Source organism: Pseudophryne corroboree, unplaced genomic scaffold, assembly GCF_028390025.1.
Source record: "Pseudophryne corroboree isolate aPseCor3 unplaced genomic scaffold, aPseCor3.hap2 scaffold_218, whole genome shotgun sequence".
NCBI lineage: Eukaryota > Metazoa > Chordata > Amphibia > Anura > Myobatrachidae > Pseudophryne > Pseudophryne corroboree.
Genome location: NW_026968826.1, coordinates 601,379 through 618,001, shown reverse-complemented (window position 1 = coordinate 618,001; position 16,623 = coordinate 601,379). Strand labels below are relative to the sequence as shown.

The following is a 16,623-nucleotide window of genomic DNA, read 5'->3' as shown; positions in this document are numbered from 1 at the left end:
GGCGCGGCTCTGGGACGGACGGCGAGGGTGAGACCTGCGTACCGATCCCTCTGGAGCTAATGCTGTACAGTAGCCTAAGAAGCAGAGCCTATCAACTCACAGAAGTAGGTGTGCATCTCTCCCCTCCGCCCCTCGATGCAGGGAGTCTGTTGCCAGCAGGCTCCCTGAAAATAAAAAAATCTAACAAATATACTTTCTGTCAGGAAACTCAGGAGAGCTCCCTGAAAAGCACCCAGTCTCCTCTGGGCACAGTAGTAAACTGAGGTCTGGAGGAGGGGCATAGAGGGAGGAGCCAGTGCACACCCAGATCTAAAGTCTTTCTTAAAGTGCCCATGTCTCCTGCGGAGCCCGTCTATCCCCCATGGTCCTTACGGAGTCCCCAGCATCCTCTAGGACGTAAGAGAAAAATTATGCTGGCAGAAAAATCCAATTGAGTGATTAAACAGCTCCAGAGCTGCTCTGTAAGGCAAGTAAAAGGGTGTGGGCCCTGCAGCACTACCTGTAGTTTGCATTGTGCATTGGAAGCCTAGTTTGCTGTCTGTTTCCACTTCTTTTTTCTTGATCCCCTCCCGTCTATACCCTTGTGCACTATCCTGACTTCTCCTCCCGTCTGCTTACTTTGTGCCTTCCAAAGCACAATGCAAACTACAGGTAGTGCTGCAGGGCCCACACCCTTTTACTTGCCTTACAGAGCAGCTCTTGAGCTGTTACAGTGCCCAGCTGCTGCAAGAAATCAGCGTGAATGCTTCAGGGGCTGGGGCATGGCCAACATGAGCCCCACACCGAAGGAGGGTGGGGGTGTTTAATGCGAACTAGGGGTCTTGCACAATGCGAACTACAGGTAGTGCTGCAGGGCCCACACCCTTTTACTTGCCTTACAGAGCAGCTCTGGAGCTGTTACAGTGCCCAGCTGCTGCAAGAAATCAGCTTGAATCCTTCAGGGGCTGGGGCATAGCCAACATGAGCCCCACACCGACAGAGGGTGGAGGTGTTTAATGCGAACTAGGGGTCATCCAAGTGCCGCAAAAGGCCGCCATGCCCTGCACGCCCCTTTTCTCTTTTCATATGCAGACGAGGGTTGAAGCCAACTTTGACCCACTGCTTGGATGACATCGCCATATGCAAATCCATCTGCTGCAGGCCTTCCCCCAGGAATGCTTGCACTAGTTGTTGCATTTGGTTTGTTGTTTGGGGGTGCTTCAGTATTAGGCAGCCTTCTGCCCTCCCATGTTCATCTGAAAATATGTGTTCTCCCTGCAGTTGTTGTCCCCAGATGAGAGTTCCCTTGTGCTGCCTCAGTTGAATCTCCTTTACTTGACAGAGATGTGCCTGAGCAGCGGCCCTCCCCAGCCCTATCCCAAATCATACTTATTTTGCATAGGAGATACCATGGTCATGAAGACTGTTCTCCCAGGGTGCGGTTCATTCATTGCATTCTGGGTATGCTGACCCCTGTGATTTCCCCAAATGTGGGAAACTCGACTGCATTATTTAATGCGAACTAGGGGTCATCCAAGCACCGCAAAAGGCCGCCATGCCCTGCATACCCCTTTTCTCTTTTCATAAGCAGACGAGGTTTGAAGCCAACCTTGACCCACTGCTTGGATGACATCACTTGCTGCCTTTCCAATGAAGCAAGTTTAATTTAATAATAGGTGAAAAACCATCCCTACAAAGGTGTTAATAAGATACTTGGCTTTGTGGACACTTTTCAGAGCACAAATTTGTTAGCATAAAAATAAAGCCAGAAAATGAAGAGCTGTTTAATCACTCAATTGGATTTTTCTGCCAGCATATTTCTTTTTCTCTGCAACCCACTGCTAAATTGTGCTTCGTGGCTGTTTTTTTTATAAAATCACTTAATCAAATCTAACTCTGATTACATCAGAGAAGGCCAGGTACCCTACACCATAACAGGGGTTTTCGAAATTTTGACTTGTCTACTTAAAGATCACCAAAATCTGATAACAAGGTCAATTACGTCCCTAGGTGGGATTGAACCACCAACCTTTTGGTTAACAACTGAACACGCTAACTGTTTGTGCCTCAGAGACACTTTGCGAAAGTACATACTGACAAAGGCTAATAAGCATTCATCTAGAACGTTTCCTAGAAAAACTTTAAAAAGTCAATAATCTGGAGAGTTTTTGTAAGATGTTTCTTCCATCAACCAATGAAGAAACACATTGGTACTTTCCCATGATGAGTGAGTGCTTCAGGATCTCTTGCACTTACATGTGCAGCAGAGTACTGTAATGGAAGCATGCTGGGTCCATAACCCAGAGGTAGGCAGATTGAAACTATCCTCTGCTATATGCATTGTTTTTTGTTAATTAAAGTAATCCAAAACTGGGATTGATATTTTTGCTCTTTTATTTTTACTTAAAGTACAATAACTTTTACCATTTTAATTTGTTTTAATAGTATATTGACAGTATTGTTTTCTTTCAAAAATCCACTTAATTTTCTTTACCCTATTATTAAAATGGTAATTGACAAAAACAAACTACATTGTCACCAGAAGAGCAGTACAAAATATACAAGTGATATATTAAAATCTTCTTTCCAGCTTTAATTTCAATGATGCCTTGGTGCAACAATTTTGTGAGAAACATCTTCACCCATAAAGAAAGATTTTCTTAATTCCTTACCTGTGTGCTGATTAGATATCACCTTGTTTTCACATTAAACAGACTTCCCCATGAGGAAGCAGCAAGGATGCAGTGACGTTTATGTTTCCTGGTGTCAACCTGTATTATTTCAGTAGACATTGAAATGAGGATGCATCTTGCTTCCTTTCCAATGAAGCAAGTTTAATTCAGTAATAGGTGGATAATCATTCCTACAAAGGTGTTAATCAGAGACTTGGCTTTGTGGACACTTTTCAGAGAGCAAATTTGTTAGCATAAACATAAAATCAGAAAATGAAGAGCTGTTTAATCACTCAATTGGACTTTTCTGCCAGCATAATTTTTTTTCTCTGCAACCCACTGCTAAATTGTGCTTCCTAGCTGTTTTTTATAAAATCACTTAATCAAATCTAACTCTGATTACATCAGAGAAGGCCGGGTACCCTACACCATAAGAGGGGGTTTGAAATTTTGACTTGTCTACTTAAAGATCACCAAAATCTGATAACAAGGTCAATTACGTCCCTGGGTGGGATTGAATCACCAACCTTTAGGTTAATAGCCATACACACTGACTGATTGCGCCACAGCGACACTTTGCAAAAGTACATACTGACAAAGGCTAATAAGCATTCATCTAGAATGTTTCCTAGAAAAACTTTAAAAAGTCAATAATCTGGAGAATTTTTGTAAGAAACACATTGGTACTTTCCCATGATGAGTGAGTGCTTCAGGATCTCTTGCACTTACATGGGCTATTAACCAAAAGGTTCCCACCCAGTGATGTAATTGACCTTGTGATCAGATTTTGGTGATCTTTAAGTAGACAAGTCAAAATTTCAAACCCCCTCTTATGGTGTAGGGTACCTGGCCTTCTCTGACGTAATCAGAGTTAGATTTAATTAAGGTGCGCAAGGACATAGAAGGGAGCGGTTTAAGAAAAGAGAAGTGGAAACAGACAGCAAACTAGGCTGGAGAGAGACCTGAGACAAAGAGATCTGAATTATACGAGAGCCGACCAGGGGAAACACAAATTATGCAGTCAAGTTTCCCACATTTGGGGAAATCGCAGGAGCAGCACACCCAGAGTGCAATGGGTGAGCCTTGCCCTGGGAGAAGCACCTTCATGATCATAGTATCTCACCTGGCAGGTAAGTAGGAGTTGGGCTAGTGCTGGGGAGGGTCGCTGCTCGGGTACGCCCCTGTCAAGTGAAGGAGATCCAACTGAGGCAGCACAAGGGAACTCTCGAAAGAAGAACAAGGCTAGAGGAAGATCTGAGACAAAGAAATCTGACTTTTACCAGAGCTGACCAGAGGAAAGCACAAACACAGTCCCCCACTACCACCAGGAAACATTAACGCCACTGCATCCTTGCTGCTTTCTCATGTGGAAGTCTATTTAATGTGAAAACAAGGTGCTATCTAATTAGCACACAGAAAAGAAAATTAAGTGAATTTTTGAAAGAAAACAATACTGTCAATATACTATTAAAACAAATTAAAATGGTAAAAGTTATTGTACTTTAAGTAAAAATAAAAGAGCAAAAATGTCAATCCCAGTTTTGGATTACTTTAATTAACAAAAAAAATGCATATAGCAGAGGATAGTTTCAATCTGCCTACCTCTGGGTTATGGACCCAGCATGCTTCCATTACAGTACTCTGCTGCACATGTAAGTGCAAGAGATCCTGAAGCACTCACTCATCATGGGAAAGTACCAATGTGTTTCTTCATTGGTTGATGGAAGAAACATCTTACAAAAACTCTCCACATTATTGACTTTTTAAAATGTTTCTAGGAAACGTTCTAGATGAATGCTTATTAGCCTTTTTCAGTATATGCTTTTGCAAAGTGTCGCTGTGGCGCAATCAGTTAGTGTGTAAGGCTATTAACCAAAAAGTTGGTGGTTCAATCCCACCCAGGGACGTAATTGACCTTGTTATCAGATTTTGGTGATCTTTATGTAGACAAGTAAAAATTTCAAACCCCCTCTTATGGTGTAGGGTACCTGGCCTTCTCTGATGTAATCAGAGTTAGATTTGATTCAGTGATTTTATAAAAAACAGCTAGGAAGCACAATTTAGCAGTGGGTTGCAGAGAAAAAGAAATATGCTGGCAAAAAAATCCAATTGAGTGATTAAACAGCTCTTCATTTTCTGGCTTTATTTTTATGCTAACAAATTTGTTCTGTGAAAAGTGTCCACAAAGCCAAGTCTCTGATTAACACCTTTGTAGGGATGGTTTTTCACCTATTACTAAATTAAACTTGCTTCATTGGAAAGGCAGCAAGATGCATCCTCATTTCAATATCTACAGAAATAATACAGGTTGACACCAGGAAACATTAACGCCACTGCAAACTTGCTGCTTTCTCATGTGGAAGTCTGTTTAATGTGAAAACAAGGTGATATCTAATTAGCACACAGGTAAGGAATTAAGAAAATCTTTATTTAAGGGTGAAGATGTTTCTCACAAAATCGTTGCCCCAATGCATCATTGAAATTCAAGCTGGAAAGATGATTTTAATATATCACTTGTACATTTTGTATTGCTCTTCTGGTGACAATGTAGTTTGTTTTTGTCAATTACCATTTTAATAATCGGGTAAAGAAAATTAATTGGATTTTTGAAAGAAAACAATACTGTCAATATACTATTAAAACAAATTAAAATGGTAAAAGTTATTGTACTTTAAGTAAAAATAAAAGAGCAAAAATATCAATCCCAGTTTTGGATTACTTTAATTAACAAAAAAAAATGCATATAGCAGAGGATAGTTTCAATCTGCCTACCTCTGGGTTATGGACCCAGCATGCTTCCATTACAGTACTCTGCTGCACATGTAAGTGCAAGAGGTCCTGAAGCACTCACTTATCATGGGAAAGTACCAATGTGTTTCTTCATTGGTTGATGGAAGAAACATCTTACAAAAACTCTCCACATTATTGACTTTTTAAAATGTTTCTAGGAAGCGTTCTAGATGAATGCTTATTAGCCTTTGTCAGTATGTACTTTTGCAAAGTGTCGCTGTGGCGCAATCAGTTAGTGTGTATGGTTATTAACCAAAAGGTTGGTGGTTCAATCCCACCCAGGGAAGTAATTGACCTTGTTATCAGATTTTGGTGATCTTTAAGTAGACAAGTCAAAATTTCAAACCCCCTGTTATGGTGTAGGGTACCTGGCCTTCTCTGATGTAATCAGAGTTAGATTTGATTCAGTGATTTTATAAAAACAGCTAGGAAGCACAATTTAGCAGTGGGTTGCAGAGAAAAAGAAATATGCTGGCAAAAAAATCCAATTGAGTGATTAAACAGCTCTTCATTTTCTGGCTTTATTTTTATGCTAACAAATTTGTGCTCTGAAAAGTGTCCACAAAGCCAAGTATCTGATTAACACCTTTGTAGGGATGGTTTTTCACCTATTATTAAATTAAACTTGCTTCATTGGAAAGGCAGCAAGTGATGTCATCCAAGCAGTGGGTCAAAGTTGGCTTCAAACCTCGTCTGCTTATGAAAAGAGAAAAGGGGTATGCAGGGCATGGCGGCCTTTTGCGGTGCTTGGATGACCCCTAGTTCGCATTAAATAATGCAGTCGAGTTTCCTACATTTGGGGAAATCACAGGTGTCAGCATACCCAGAATGCAATGAATGAACCGCACCCTGGGAGAACAGTCTTCATGACCATGGTATCTCCTATGCAAAATAAGTATGATTTGGGATAGGGCTGGGGAGGGCCGCTGCTCAGGCACATCTCTGTCAAGTAAAGGAGATTCAACTGAGGCAGCACAAGGGAACTCTCATCTGGGGACAACAACTGCAGGGAGAACACATATTTTCAGATGAACATGGGAGGGCAGAAGGCTGCCTAATACTGAAGCACCCTCAAACAACAAACCAAATGCAACAACTAGTGCAAGTATTCCTGGGGGAAGGCCTGCAGCAGATGGATTTGCATATGGCGATGTCATCCAAGCAGTGGGTCAAAGTTGGCTTCAACCCTCGTCTGCATATGAAAAGAGAAAAGGGGCGTGCAGGGCATGGCGGCCTTTTGCGGCACTTGGATGACCCCTAGTTCGCATTAAACACCTCCACCCTCCGTCGGTGTGGGGCTCATGTTGGCTATGCCCCAGCCCCTGAAGGATTCAAGCTGATTTCTTGCAGCAGCTGGGCACTGTAACAGCTCCAGAGCTGCTCTGTAAGGCAAGTAAAAGGGTGTGGGCCCTGCAGCACTACCTGGAGGGGGGAGGTGTTTAATGCGAACTAGGGGTCATCCAAGCACTGCAAAAGGCCGCCATGCCCTGCATGCCCCTTTTCTCTTTTCATATGCAGATGAGGGTTCCAGTCAACTTTGGCCCACTGCTTGGATAACATCACCGTATGCAAATCCGTCTTCTGCAGACCTTCCCCCAGGAATGCTTGTACTAGTTGTTGCATTTGGTTTGTTGTTTGGGGTGCTTCAGTATTAGGCAGCCTTCTGCTCTCCCATGTTCATCTGAAAATATGTGTTCTCCCTGCAGTTGTTGTCCCCAGATGAGAGTTCCCTTGTGCTGCCTCAGTTGAATCTCCTTAACTTGACAGAGATGTGCCTGAGCAGCGGCCCTCCCCAGCCCTATCCCAAATCATACTTATTTTGCATAGGAGATACCATGGTCATGAAGATTGTTCTCCCAGGGTGAGGTTCATTCATTGCATTCTGGGTATGCTGACCCCTGTGATTTCCCCAAATGTGGGAAACTCGACTGCATTATTTGTGGTAGTGGGGGACTGTGTTTGTGCTTTCCTCTGGTCAGCTCTGGTAAAAGTCAGATTTCTTTGTCTCAGATCTTCCTCTAGCCTTGTTCTTTTTTCGAGAGTTTCCTTGTGCTGCCTCAGTTGGATCTCCTTCACTTGACAGGGGGGTGCCCGAGCAGCGACCCTCCCCAGCTCAAGCCCAACTCCTACTTACCTGCCAAGTGAGATACTATGATCAGGAAGGTGCTTCTCCCAGGGCAAGGCTCACCCATTGCACTCTGGGTGTGCTGCTCCTACGATTTCCCCAAATGTGGGACACTTGACTGCATAATTTGTGTTTCCTCTGGTCGGCTACTCGTATAATTCAGATCTCTTTGTCTCAGGTCTCTCTCCAGCCTAGTTTGCTGTCTGTTTCCACTTCTCTTTTCTTGAGCCCCTGCCTTCTATGCCCTTGTGCACTCTCCTGACTTCTCCTGTCTGCTTACTTTGTGCCTTCCAACGCACAATGCAAACTACAGGTAGTGCTGCAGGGCCAACACCCTTTTACTTGCCTTACAGAGCAGCTCTGGAGCTGTTACAGTGCCCAGCTGCTGCAAGAAATCAGCTTGAATGCTTCAGGGGCTGGGGCATAGCCAACATGAGCAGCAAGATGCAGCACTGGACTATTAGTAATGTACTGTTGTATGCTGAGCACCACAATGCAGCACAAGACAATGAGCAGTGATACTGAGCACTGATGAGGATACTACTGAGAACTGACACTGAGCAGGAGAGACACACTACTAGTATTACTGAGCAGCAATAAGTAACCACTGATACTGGGCACTGATATTGAGATTTCCACTGAGAGAACATAGCCACGTCCTCTCCGCTCTCTCTTCAATGCACGAGTAAAAATGGCGGCAACGCGCAGCTCTTTATATGGAATCCGAATCTCGCGAGAATCCGACAGCGGGATGATGACATTTTCCCTTGTTCAGGTTTTCCGAGTCAGGCGGGAACAACCGAGCCTGCCTCGGACCAGTGTAAACCACGTGGAGTTCGTAGGGAATTCGGTTCTCGGAGAACCGAACCCGCTCCTCTATATATACTATATTACTATGTTACTGTAGTATACAGAACACCACAATGCAATGAGCAGTGATAGTGAGCACTGATGAGGATACTAGAACTGACACTGAGCAGCAAGATGCAGCACTGGACTATTAGTAATGTACTGTAGTATGCTGAGCACCACAATGCAGCACAAGACAATGAGCAGTGATACTGAGCACTGATGAGGATACTACTGAGAACTGACACTGAGCAGGAGAGACACACTACTAGTATTACTGAGCAGCAATAAGTAACCACTGATACTGAGCACTGATATTGAGATTTCCACTGAGAGAACATAGCCACGTCCTCTCCGCTCTCTCTTCAATGCACGAGTAAAAATGGCAGCAACGCGCAGCTCTTTATATGGAATCCGAATCTCGCAAGAATCCGACAGCGGGATGATGACATTTTCCCTTGTTCAGGTTTTCCGAGTCAGGCGGGAACAACCGAGCCTGCCTCGGACCAGTGTAAACCACGTGGAGTTCGTGGGGAATTCGGTTCTCGGAGAACCGAACCCGCTCCTCTCTACCTTATACCCATCAATTTTTTTATTTTCAATCTAAGCCCCTGCAGTTTTCTGTAAGCATCTGCTTCGCTATGATGATCAACAAGTCACAAGGGCAAACACTCAGGGCTTGAGGCGTAGATCTTAGGACCAGCTGCTACAAGCATGGCAGAGGTGTCACTATCACTGGTGACACCCAGAGAGGTGGCGAGGGAGATTGTAATGCAGTGCGCGCAGATAAACAGCGCAATGGTAAAAAGGAGGCATGGTTTCATAGGTAGGGGCGTGGCCTGGTGGCCTGAATCTACATTTTGTTGCTCCGGGTGTCCCGGGGGTTGGGGGCTGCACCCGGGGACTAGTGTGTGAGCTGTGCTGGCTCCTGCACAGTGACAGGGCATGGCCACCCAGCATGACGCCTCCCTTCTTGACCATGCTGTAATTGCAGTCGCACTGCAGTTCAGCGTGATCATAAAAAATGGTGTAGGCTCCTGCTGGTGCAGGCTGTAGAGAAAAGCTGCTGTGACCACGCCCCCTGTGTCTCCTCCGTTGCAGACCCCATTTTGAAGCCTTGCCCCCGGACTAAGAGAAAAGTATGCCCTTGCGCACTATTCTGACTTCTCCTCCCGTCTGCTTAATTTGTGCCTTCCAACGCACAATGCGAACAACAGGTGGTGCTGCAGGGCCCACACCCTTTTTCTTGCCTTACAGAACAGCTCTGGAGCTGTTACAGTGCCCAGCTGCTGCAAGAAATCAGCTTGAATGCTTCAGGGGATGGGGCATGGCCAACATGAGCCCCACACCAAAGGAGGGTGGGGGTGTTTAATGCGAACTAGGGGTCATCCAAGCACTGCAAAAGGCCGCCATGCCCTGCATGCCCCTTTTCTCTTTTCATATGCAGATGAGGGTTCCAGTCAACTTTGGCCCACTGCTTGGATAACATCACCGTATGCAAATCCGTCTGCTGCAGACCTTCCCCCAGGAGTGCTTGTACTAGTTGTTGCATATGGTTTGATATTTGATGGTGCTTCAGTATTAGGCAGCCTTCCGCCCTCCCATGTTCATCTGAAAAGATGTGGTCTCCCTGCAGTTGTTGTCCCCAGATGAGAGTTCCCTTGTGCTGCCTCAGTTGAATCTCCTTTACTTGACAGAGATGTGCCTGGGCAGCGGCCCTCACCAGCCCTATCCCAAATCATACTTATTTTGCATAGGAGATACCATGGTCATGAAGATTGTTCTCCCAGGGTGAGGTTCATTCATTGCATTCTGGGTATGCTGACCCCTGTGATTTTCCCAAATGTGGGAAACTCGACTGCATTATTTGTGGTAGTGGGGGACTGTGTTTGTGCTTTCCTCTGGTCAGCTCTGGTAAAAGTCAGATTTCTTTGTCTCAGATCTTCCTCTAGCCTTGTTCTTCTTTCGAGAGTTCCAAGGTGCTGCCTCAGTTGGATCTCCTTCACTTCACAGGGGGGAACCCGAGCAGCGACCCTCCCCAGCTCTAGCCCAACTCCTACTTACCTGCCAGGTGAGATACTATGATCATGAAGGTGCTTCTCCCAGGGCAAGGCTCAACCATTGCACTCTGGGTGTGCTGCTCCTGCGATTTCCCCAAATGTGGGAAACTTGACTGCATAATTTGTGTTTCCCCTCGTCGGCTCTCGTATAATTCAGATCTCTTTGTCTCAGGTCTCTCTACAGCCTAGTTTGCTGTCTGTTTCCACTTCTCTTTTCTTGAGCCGCTCCCTTCTATGCCCTTGCGCACTATCCTGACTTCTCCCGTCTGCTTACTTCGTGCCTTCCAACGCACAATGCGAACTACAGGTAGTGCTGCAGGGCCCACACCCTTTTACTTGCCTTACAGAGTAGCTCTGGAGCAGTTACAGTGCCCAGCTGCTGCAAGAAATCAGCTTGAATGCTTCAGGGGCTGGGGCATAGCCAACATGAGCCCCACACCGAAGGAGGGTGGAGGTGTGTAATGCGAACTAGGGGTCATCCAAGCGCTGCAAAAGGCCGCCATGCCCTGCACGCCCCTTTTCTCTTTTCATATGCAGACGAGGGTTGAAGCCAACTTTGACCCACTGCTTGGATGACATCACCATATGCAAATCCATCTGCTGCAGGCCTTCCCCCAGGAATGCTTGCACTAGTTGTTGCATTTGGTTTGTTGTTTGGGGGTGCTTCAGCATTAGGCAGCCTTCTGCCCTCACATGTTCATCTGAAAATATGTGTTCTCCCTGCAGTTGTTGTCCCCAGATGAGAGTTCCCTTGTGCTGCCTCAGTTGAATCTCCTTTACTTGACAGAGATGTGCCTGAGCAGCGGCCCTCCCCAGCCCTATCCCAAATCATACTTATTTTGCATAGGCGATACCATGGTCATGAAGATTTTTCTCCCAGGGTGAGGTTCATTCATTGCATTCTGGGTATGCTGACCCCTGTGATTTCCCCAAATGTGGGAAACTCGACTGCATTATTTGTGGTAGTGGGGGACTGTGTTTGTGCTTTCCTCTGGTCAGCTCTGGAAAAAGTCTGATTTCTTTGTCTCAGATCTTCCTCTAGCCTTGTTCTTCTTTCGAGAGTTCCCTTGTGCTGCCTCAGTTGGATCTCTTTCACTTGACAGGGGGGTGCCCGAACAGCGGCATATGTTGAAGATACAATTTGTGAATTGCATTTAACACTATCTCCCTTTCCTGGGGAGAAGATGGTAGGGCCGATTTGAAAAACCGGCGAGGAGGCACCTCTTCGAATTTCAGCTTGTAACCCTGAGAAACAATTTCTATTGCCTAGGGATCCACCTGCGAATGAACCCAGATGTGGCTGAAAACTCGAAGACGTGCCCCCAACTGGGCGGACTCCTTTAGCGGAGCCCCAGCGTCATGCGGTGGATTTTGTAGAGGCCGGGGAGGACTTCTGTTCCTGGGAACTAGCTGTGTTGTGCAGCTTCTTCCCTCTGCCCTTACCTCTGGCAAGAAAGGACGCACCTCGTACTTTCTTGTTTCTCTGTGATCGAAAGGACTGCATTTGATAATGTGGTGCTTTCTTAGGCTGTGAGGGAATATAAGGCAAAAAATTTGATTTACCAGCTGTAGCTGTGGAGACTAGGTCCGAGAGACCTTCCCCAAACAATTCCTCACCCCTGTAAGGTAAAACCTCCATATGCCTTTTTGAGTCGGCATCACCTGTCCATTGCCGGGTCCATAGGACTCGTCTAGCAGAAATCGACATAGCGTTTATTCTAGAACCCAGTAGACTAATGTCACTTTGAGCATCTCTCATATATAGGACAGCATCTTTTATATGCCCTATGGTCAATAACATAGCATCCTTATCTAGGGTCTCAATCTCTGCTGATAAGGTATCTGTCCATGCTGCCACTGCGCTACAACCCCGGCCGACGCAATTACCGGTCTGAGTAAGGTACCAGAATGTGTGTAAATGGACTTTAGGGTAACCTCCTGCTTGCGGTCAGCAGGGTCCCTGATGGTAGCCGTATCCTGGGATGGCAGCGCTACCTTTTTGGATAAGCGTGTCAATGCTTTATCCACCCTAGGGGAGGATTCCCACCGTATCCTGTCCATTGGCGGGAAAGGATACGCCATAAGAATCCTTTTGGGAATCTGCAGCTTTTTGTCTGGAGATTCCCAAGCTTTTTCACATAATTCGTTCAACTCATGTGAGGGGGGAAAGGTTATCTCAGGTTTCTTTCCCTTATACATGTGTACCCTCGTGTCAGGGACAGGGGACTCTGTGATGTGCAAAACATCTTTTATTGCAATAATCATATATCGAATACATTTAGCCAATTTTGGCTGTAACTTTGCATCATCGTAGTCGACACTGGAGTCAGAATCTGTGTCGGTATCTGTGTCAACTATTTGGGATAGTGGGCGCTTTTGAGACCCCGAAGGTCCCTGCGACATAGGGACAGGCATGGGTTGACTCCCTGACTGTTCCCTAGCTTCAGCTTTGTCTAATCTCTTGTGTAATAAGTTTACATTAGCACTTAAAACATTCCACATATCCATCCAGTCAGGTGTCGGCGTTGTCGATGGAGACACCACATTAATTTGCTCCTGCTCCTCTCTAGGAGAGCCTTCTACCTCAGACATGTCGACACACGTGTACCGACACACCATACACTCAGGGAATCCTCTTATCTGAGGACAGTTCCCCAACAAGGCCCTTTGGAGAGACAGAGAGAGAGAGTATGCCAGCACACACCCCAGCGCTATATGACCCAGGAAAAAAACACAATAATTTTATGTTTACCCAGTAGCGCTGTATTTCCATATATATATGCGCCTAATTATGTGCCCCCCTCTTCTTTAAGACCCTCTTTCTACCGTGGTATAAGCAGGGGAGAGTCCGTGGAGCTTCCCCTCAGCGGTGCTGTGGAGAAAATGGCGCTGGTGAGTGCTGAGGGAGAAGCCCCACCCCCTCAGCGATGGGCTTCTGTCCCGCTCAAATATAGTAAAAAAATGGCGGGGGCTCTTATATATATATATACAGTGCCTAGCTGCATATATATTTATTTTGCCAAAGAGTGGTCTATATTGCTGCCCAGGGCGTCCCCCCTGCGCCCTTCACCCTTACACTGACTGCCGTGTGTGAGGTGTATTGGAGCAATGGAGCACAGCTTTACTGCTGTGCGTTACCTCAGTGAAGATCATGAAGTCTTCCGCCGCCTCTGAAGTCTTCTTTTCTTCTCATACTCACCCGGCTTCTATCTTCCGGCTCTGCGAGGGGGACGGCGGCGCGGCTCTGGGACGGACGGCGAGGGTGAGACCTGCGTACCGATCCCTCTGGAGCTAATGCTGTACAGTAGCCTAAGAAGCAGAGCCTATCAACTCACAGAAGTAGGTGTGCATCTCTCCCCTCCGCCCCTCGATGCAGGGAGTCTGTTGCCAGCAGGCTCCCTGAAAATAAAAAAATCTAACAAATATACTTTCTGTCAGGAAACTCAGGAGAGCTCCCTGAAAAGCACCCAGTCTCCTCTGGGCACAGTAGTAAACTGAGGTCTGGAGGAGGGGCATAAAGGGAGGAGCCAGTGCACACCCAGATCTAAAGTCTTTCTTAAAGTGCCCATGTCTCCTGCGGAGCCCGTCTATCCCCCATGGTCCTTACGGAGTCCCCAGCATCCTCTAGGACGTAAGAGAAAAATTATGCTGGCAGAAAAATCCAATTGAGTGATTAAACAGCTCCAGAGCTGCTCTGTAAGGCAAGTAAAAGGGTGTGGGCCCTGCAGCACTACCTGTAGTTTGCATTGTGCATTGGAAGCCTAGTTTGCTGTCTGTTTCCACTTCTTTTTTCTTGAGCCCCTCCCGTCTATACCCTTGTGCACTATCCTGACTTCTCCTCCCGTCTGCTTACTTTGTGCCTTCCAATGCACAATGCAAACTACAGGTAGTGCTGCAGGGCCCACACCCTTTTACTTGCCTTACAGAGCAGCTCTGGAGCTGTTACAGTGCCCAGCTGCTGCAAGAAATCAGCTTGAATCCTTCAGGGGCTGGGGCATAGCCAACATGAGCCCCACAGCGACGGAGGGTGGAGGTGTTTAATGCGAACTAGGGGTCATCCAAGTGCCGCAAAAGGCCGCCATGCCCTGCACGCCCCTTTTCTCTTTTCATATGCAGACGAGGGTTGAAGCCAACTTTGACCCACTGCTTGGATGACATCGCCATATGCAAATCCATCTGCTGCAGGCCTTCCCCCAGGAATACTTGCACTAGTTGTTGCATTTGGTTTGTTGTTTGAGGGTGCTTCAGTATTAGGCAGCCTTCTGCCCTCCCATGTTCATCTGAAAATATGTGTTCTCCCTGCAGTTGTTGTCCCCAGATGAGAGTTCCCTTGTGCTGCCTCAGTTGAATCTCCTTTACTTGACAGAGATGTGCCTGAGCAGCGGCCCTCCCCAGCCCTATTCCAAATCATACTTATTTTGCATAGGAGATACCATGGTCATGAAGACTGTTCTCCCAGGGTGCGGTTCATTCATTGCATTCTGGGTATGCTGACCCCTGTGATTTCCCCAAATGTGGGAAACTCGACTGCATTATTTAATGCGAACTAGGGGTCATCCAAGCACCGCAAAAGGCCGCCATGCCCTGCATACCCCTTTTCTCTTTTCATAAGCAGACGAGGTTTGAAGCCAACTTTGACCCACTGCTTGGATGACATCACTTGCTGCCTTTCCAATGAAGCAAGTTTAATTTAATAATAGGTGAAAAACCATCCCTACAAAGGTGTTAATCAGATACTTGGCTTTGTGGACACTTTTCAGAGCACAAATTTGTTAGCATAAAAATAAAGCCAGAAAATGAAGAGCTGTTTAATCACTCAATTGGATTTTTCTGCCAGCATATTTCTTTTTCTCTGCAACCCACTGCTAAATTGTGCTTCCTAGCTGTTTTTATAAAATCACTGAATCAAATCTAACTCTGATTACATCAGAGAAGGCCAGGTACCCTACACCATAACAGGGGGTTTGAAATTTTGACTTGTCTACTTAAAGATCACCAAAATCTGATAACAAGGTCGATTAAGTCCCTGGGTGGGATTGAACCACCAACCTTTTGGTTAACAGCCTTACACACTAACTGATTGCGCCACAGCGACACTTTGCAAAAGTACATACTGACAAAGGCTAATAAGCATTCATCTAGAACGATTCCTAGAAACATTTTAAAAAGTCAATAATGTGGAGAGTTTTTGTAAGATGTTTCTTCCATCAACCAATGAAGAAACACATTGGTACTTTCCCATGATGAGTGAGTGCTTCAGGATCTTTTGCACTTACATGTGCAGCAGAGTACTGTAATGGAAGCATGCTGGGTCCATAACCCAGAGGTAGGCAGATTGAAACTATCCTCTGCTATATGCATTTTTTTTTGTTAATTAAAGTAATCCAAAACTGGGATTGATATTTTTGCTCTTTTATTTTTACTTAAAGTACAATAACTTTTACCATTTTAATTTGTTTTAATAGTATATTGACAGTATTGTTTTCTTTCAAAAATCCAATTAATTTTCTTTACCCGATTATTAAAATGGTAATTGACAAAAACAAACTACATTGTCACCAGAAGAGCAATACAAAATGTACAAGTGATATATTAAAATCATCTTTCCAGCTTGAATTTCAATGATGCATTGGGGCAACGATTTTGTGAGAAACATCTTCACCCTTAAATAAAGATTTTCTTAATTCCTTACCTGTGTGCTAATTAGATATCACCTTGTTTTCACATTAAACAGACTTCCACATGAGAAAACAGCAAAGATGCAGTGGCGTTAATGTTTCCTGGTGTCAACCTGTATTATTTCCGTAGATATTGAAATGAGGATGCATCTTGCTGCCTTTCCAATGAAGCAAGTTTAATTTAGTAATAGGTGAAAAACCATCCCTACAAAGATGTTAATCAGATACTTGGCTTTGTGGACACTTTTCAGAGAACAAATTTGTAATCATAAAAATAAAGCCAGAAAATGAAGAGCTGTTTAATCACTCAATTGGATTTTTCTGCCAGCATTTTTCTTTTTCTCTGCAACCCACTGCTAAATTGTGCTTCCTAGCTGTTTTTTTATAAAATCACTTAATCAAATCTAACTCTGATTACATCAGAGAAGGCCAGGTACCCTATACCATAAGAGGGGGTTTGCAATTTTGAC

At 45.2% G+C, this 16,623-nt stretch overlaps 5 non-coding genes and 4 pseudogenes across 5 annotated transcripts; 7 read left to right on the top strand and 2 right to left on the bottom strand.

The window, feature by feature from the left end:
• Nucleotides 1-1,364: 1,364 nt before the first annotated feature.
• LOC135007473 (U1 spliceosomal RNA) lies at nt 1,365-1,543 on the top strand (annotated as a pseudogene).
• Nucleotides 1,544-3,626: 2,083 nt separating this feature from the next.
• LOC135007259 (U1 spliceosomal RNA) lies at nt 3,627-3,789 on the bottom strand. Its single transcript, XR_010207310.1, has one exon. It is a non-coding gene; the product is annotated as a U1 spliceosomal RNA (small nuclear RNA).
• A 2,372-nt stretch (nt 3,790-6,161) lies between these two features.
• On the bottom strand, nt 6,162-6,340 carry LOC135006873 (U1 spliceosomal RNA; annotated as a pseudogene).
• A 911-nt stretch (nt 6,341-7,251) lies between these two features.
• LOC135007182 (U1 spliceosomal RNA) lies at nt 7,252-7,415 on the top strand. The gene has a single exon (XR_010207234.1). It is a non-coding gene; the product is annotated as a U1 spliceosomal RNA (small nuclear RNA).
• Nucleotides 7,416-7,567: 152 nt separating this feature from the next.
• LOC135007370 (U1 spliceosomal RNA) lies at nt 7,568-7,731 on the top strand. Its single transcript, XR_010207405.1, has one exon. It is a non-coding gene; the product is annotated as a U1 spliceosomal RNA (small nuclear RNA).
• A 2,424-nt stretch (nt 7,732-10,155) lies between these two features.
• LOC135006859 (U1 spliceosomal RNA) lies at nt 10,156-10,319 on the top strand. Its single transcript, XR_010206932.1, has one exon. It is a non-coding gene; the product is annotated as a U1 spliceosomal RNA (small nuclear RNA).
• A 152-nt stretch (nt 10,320-10,471) lies between these two features.
• On the top strand, nt 10,472-10,607 carry LOC135007386 (U1 spliceosomal RNA; annotated as a pseudogene).
• A 698-nt stretch (nt 10,608-11,305) lies between these two features.
• On the top strand, nt 11,306-11,469 carry LOC135007083 (U1 spliceosomal RNA). The gene has a single exon (XR_010207139.1). It is a non-coding gene; the product is annotated as a U1 spliceosomal RNA (small nuclear RNA).
• Nucleotides 11,470-14,884: 3,415 nt separating this feature from the next.
• Nucleotides 14,885-15,063, top strand: LOC135007472 (U1 spliceosomal RNA; annotated as a pseudogene).
• Nucleotides 15,064-16,623: the final 1,560 nt, after the last annotated feature.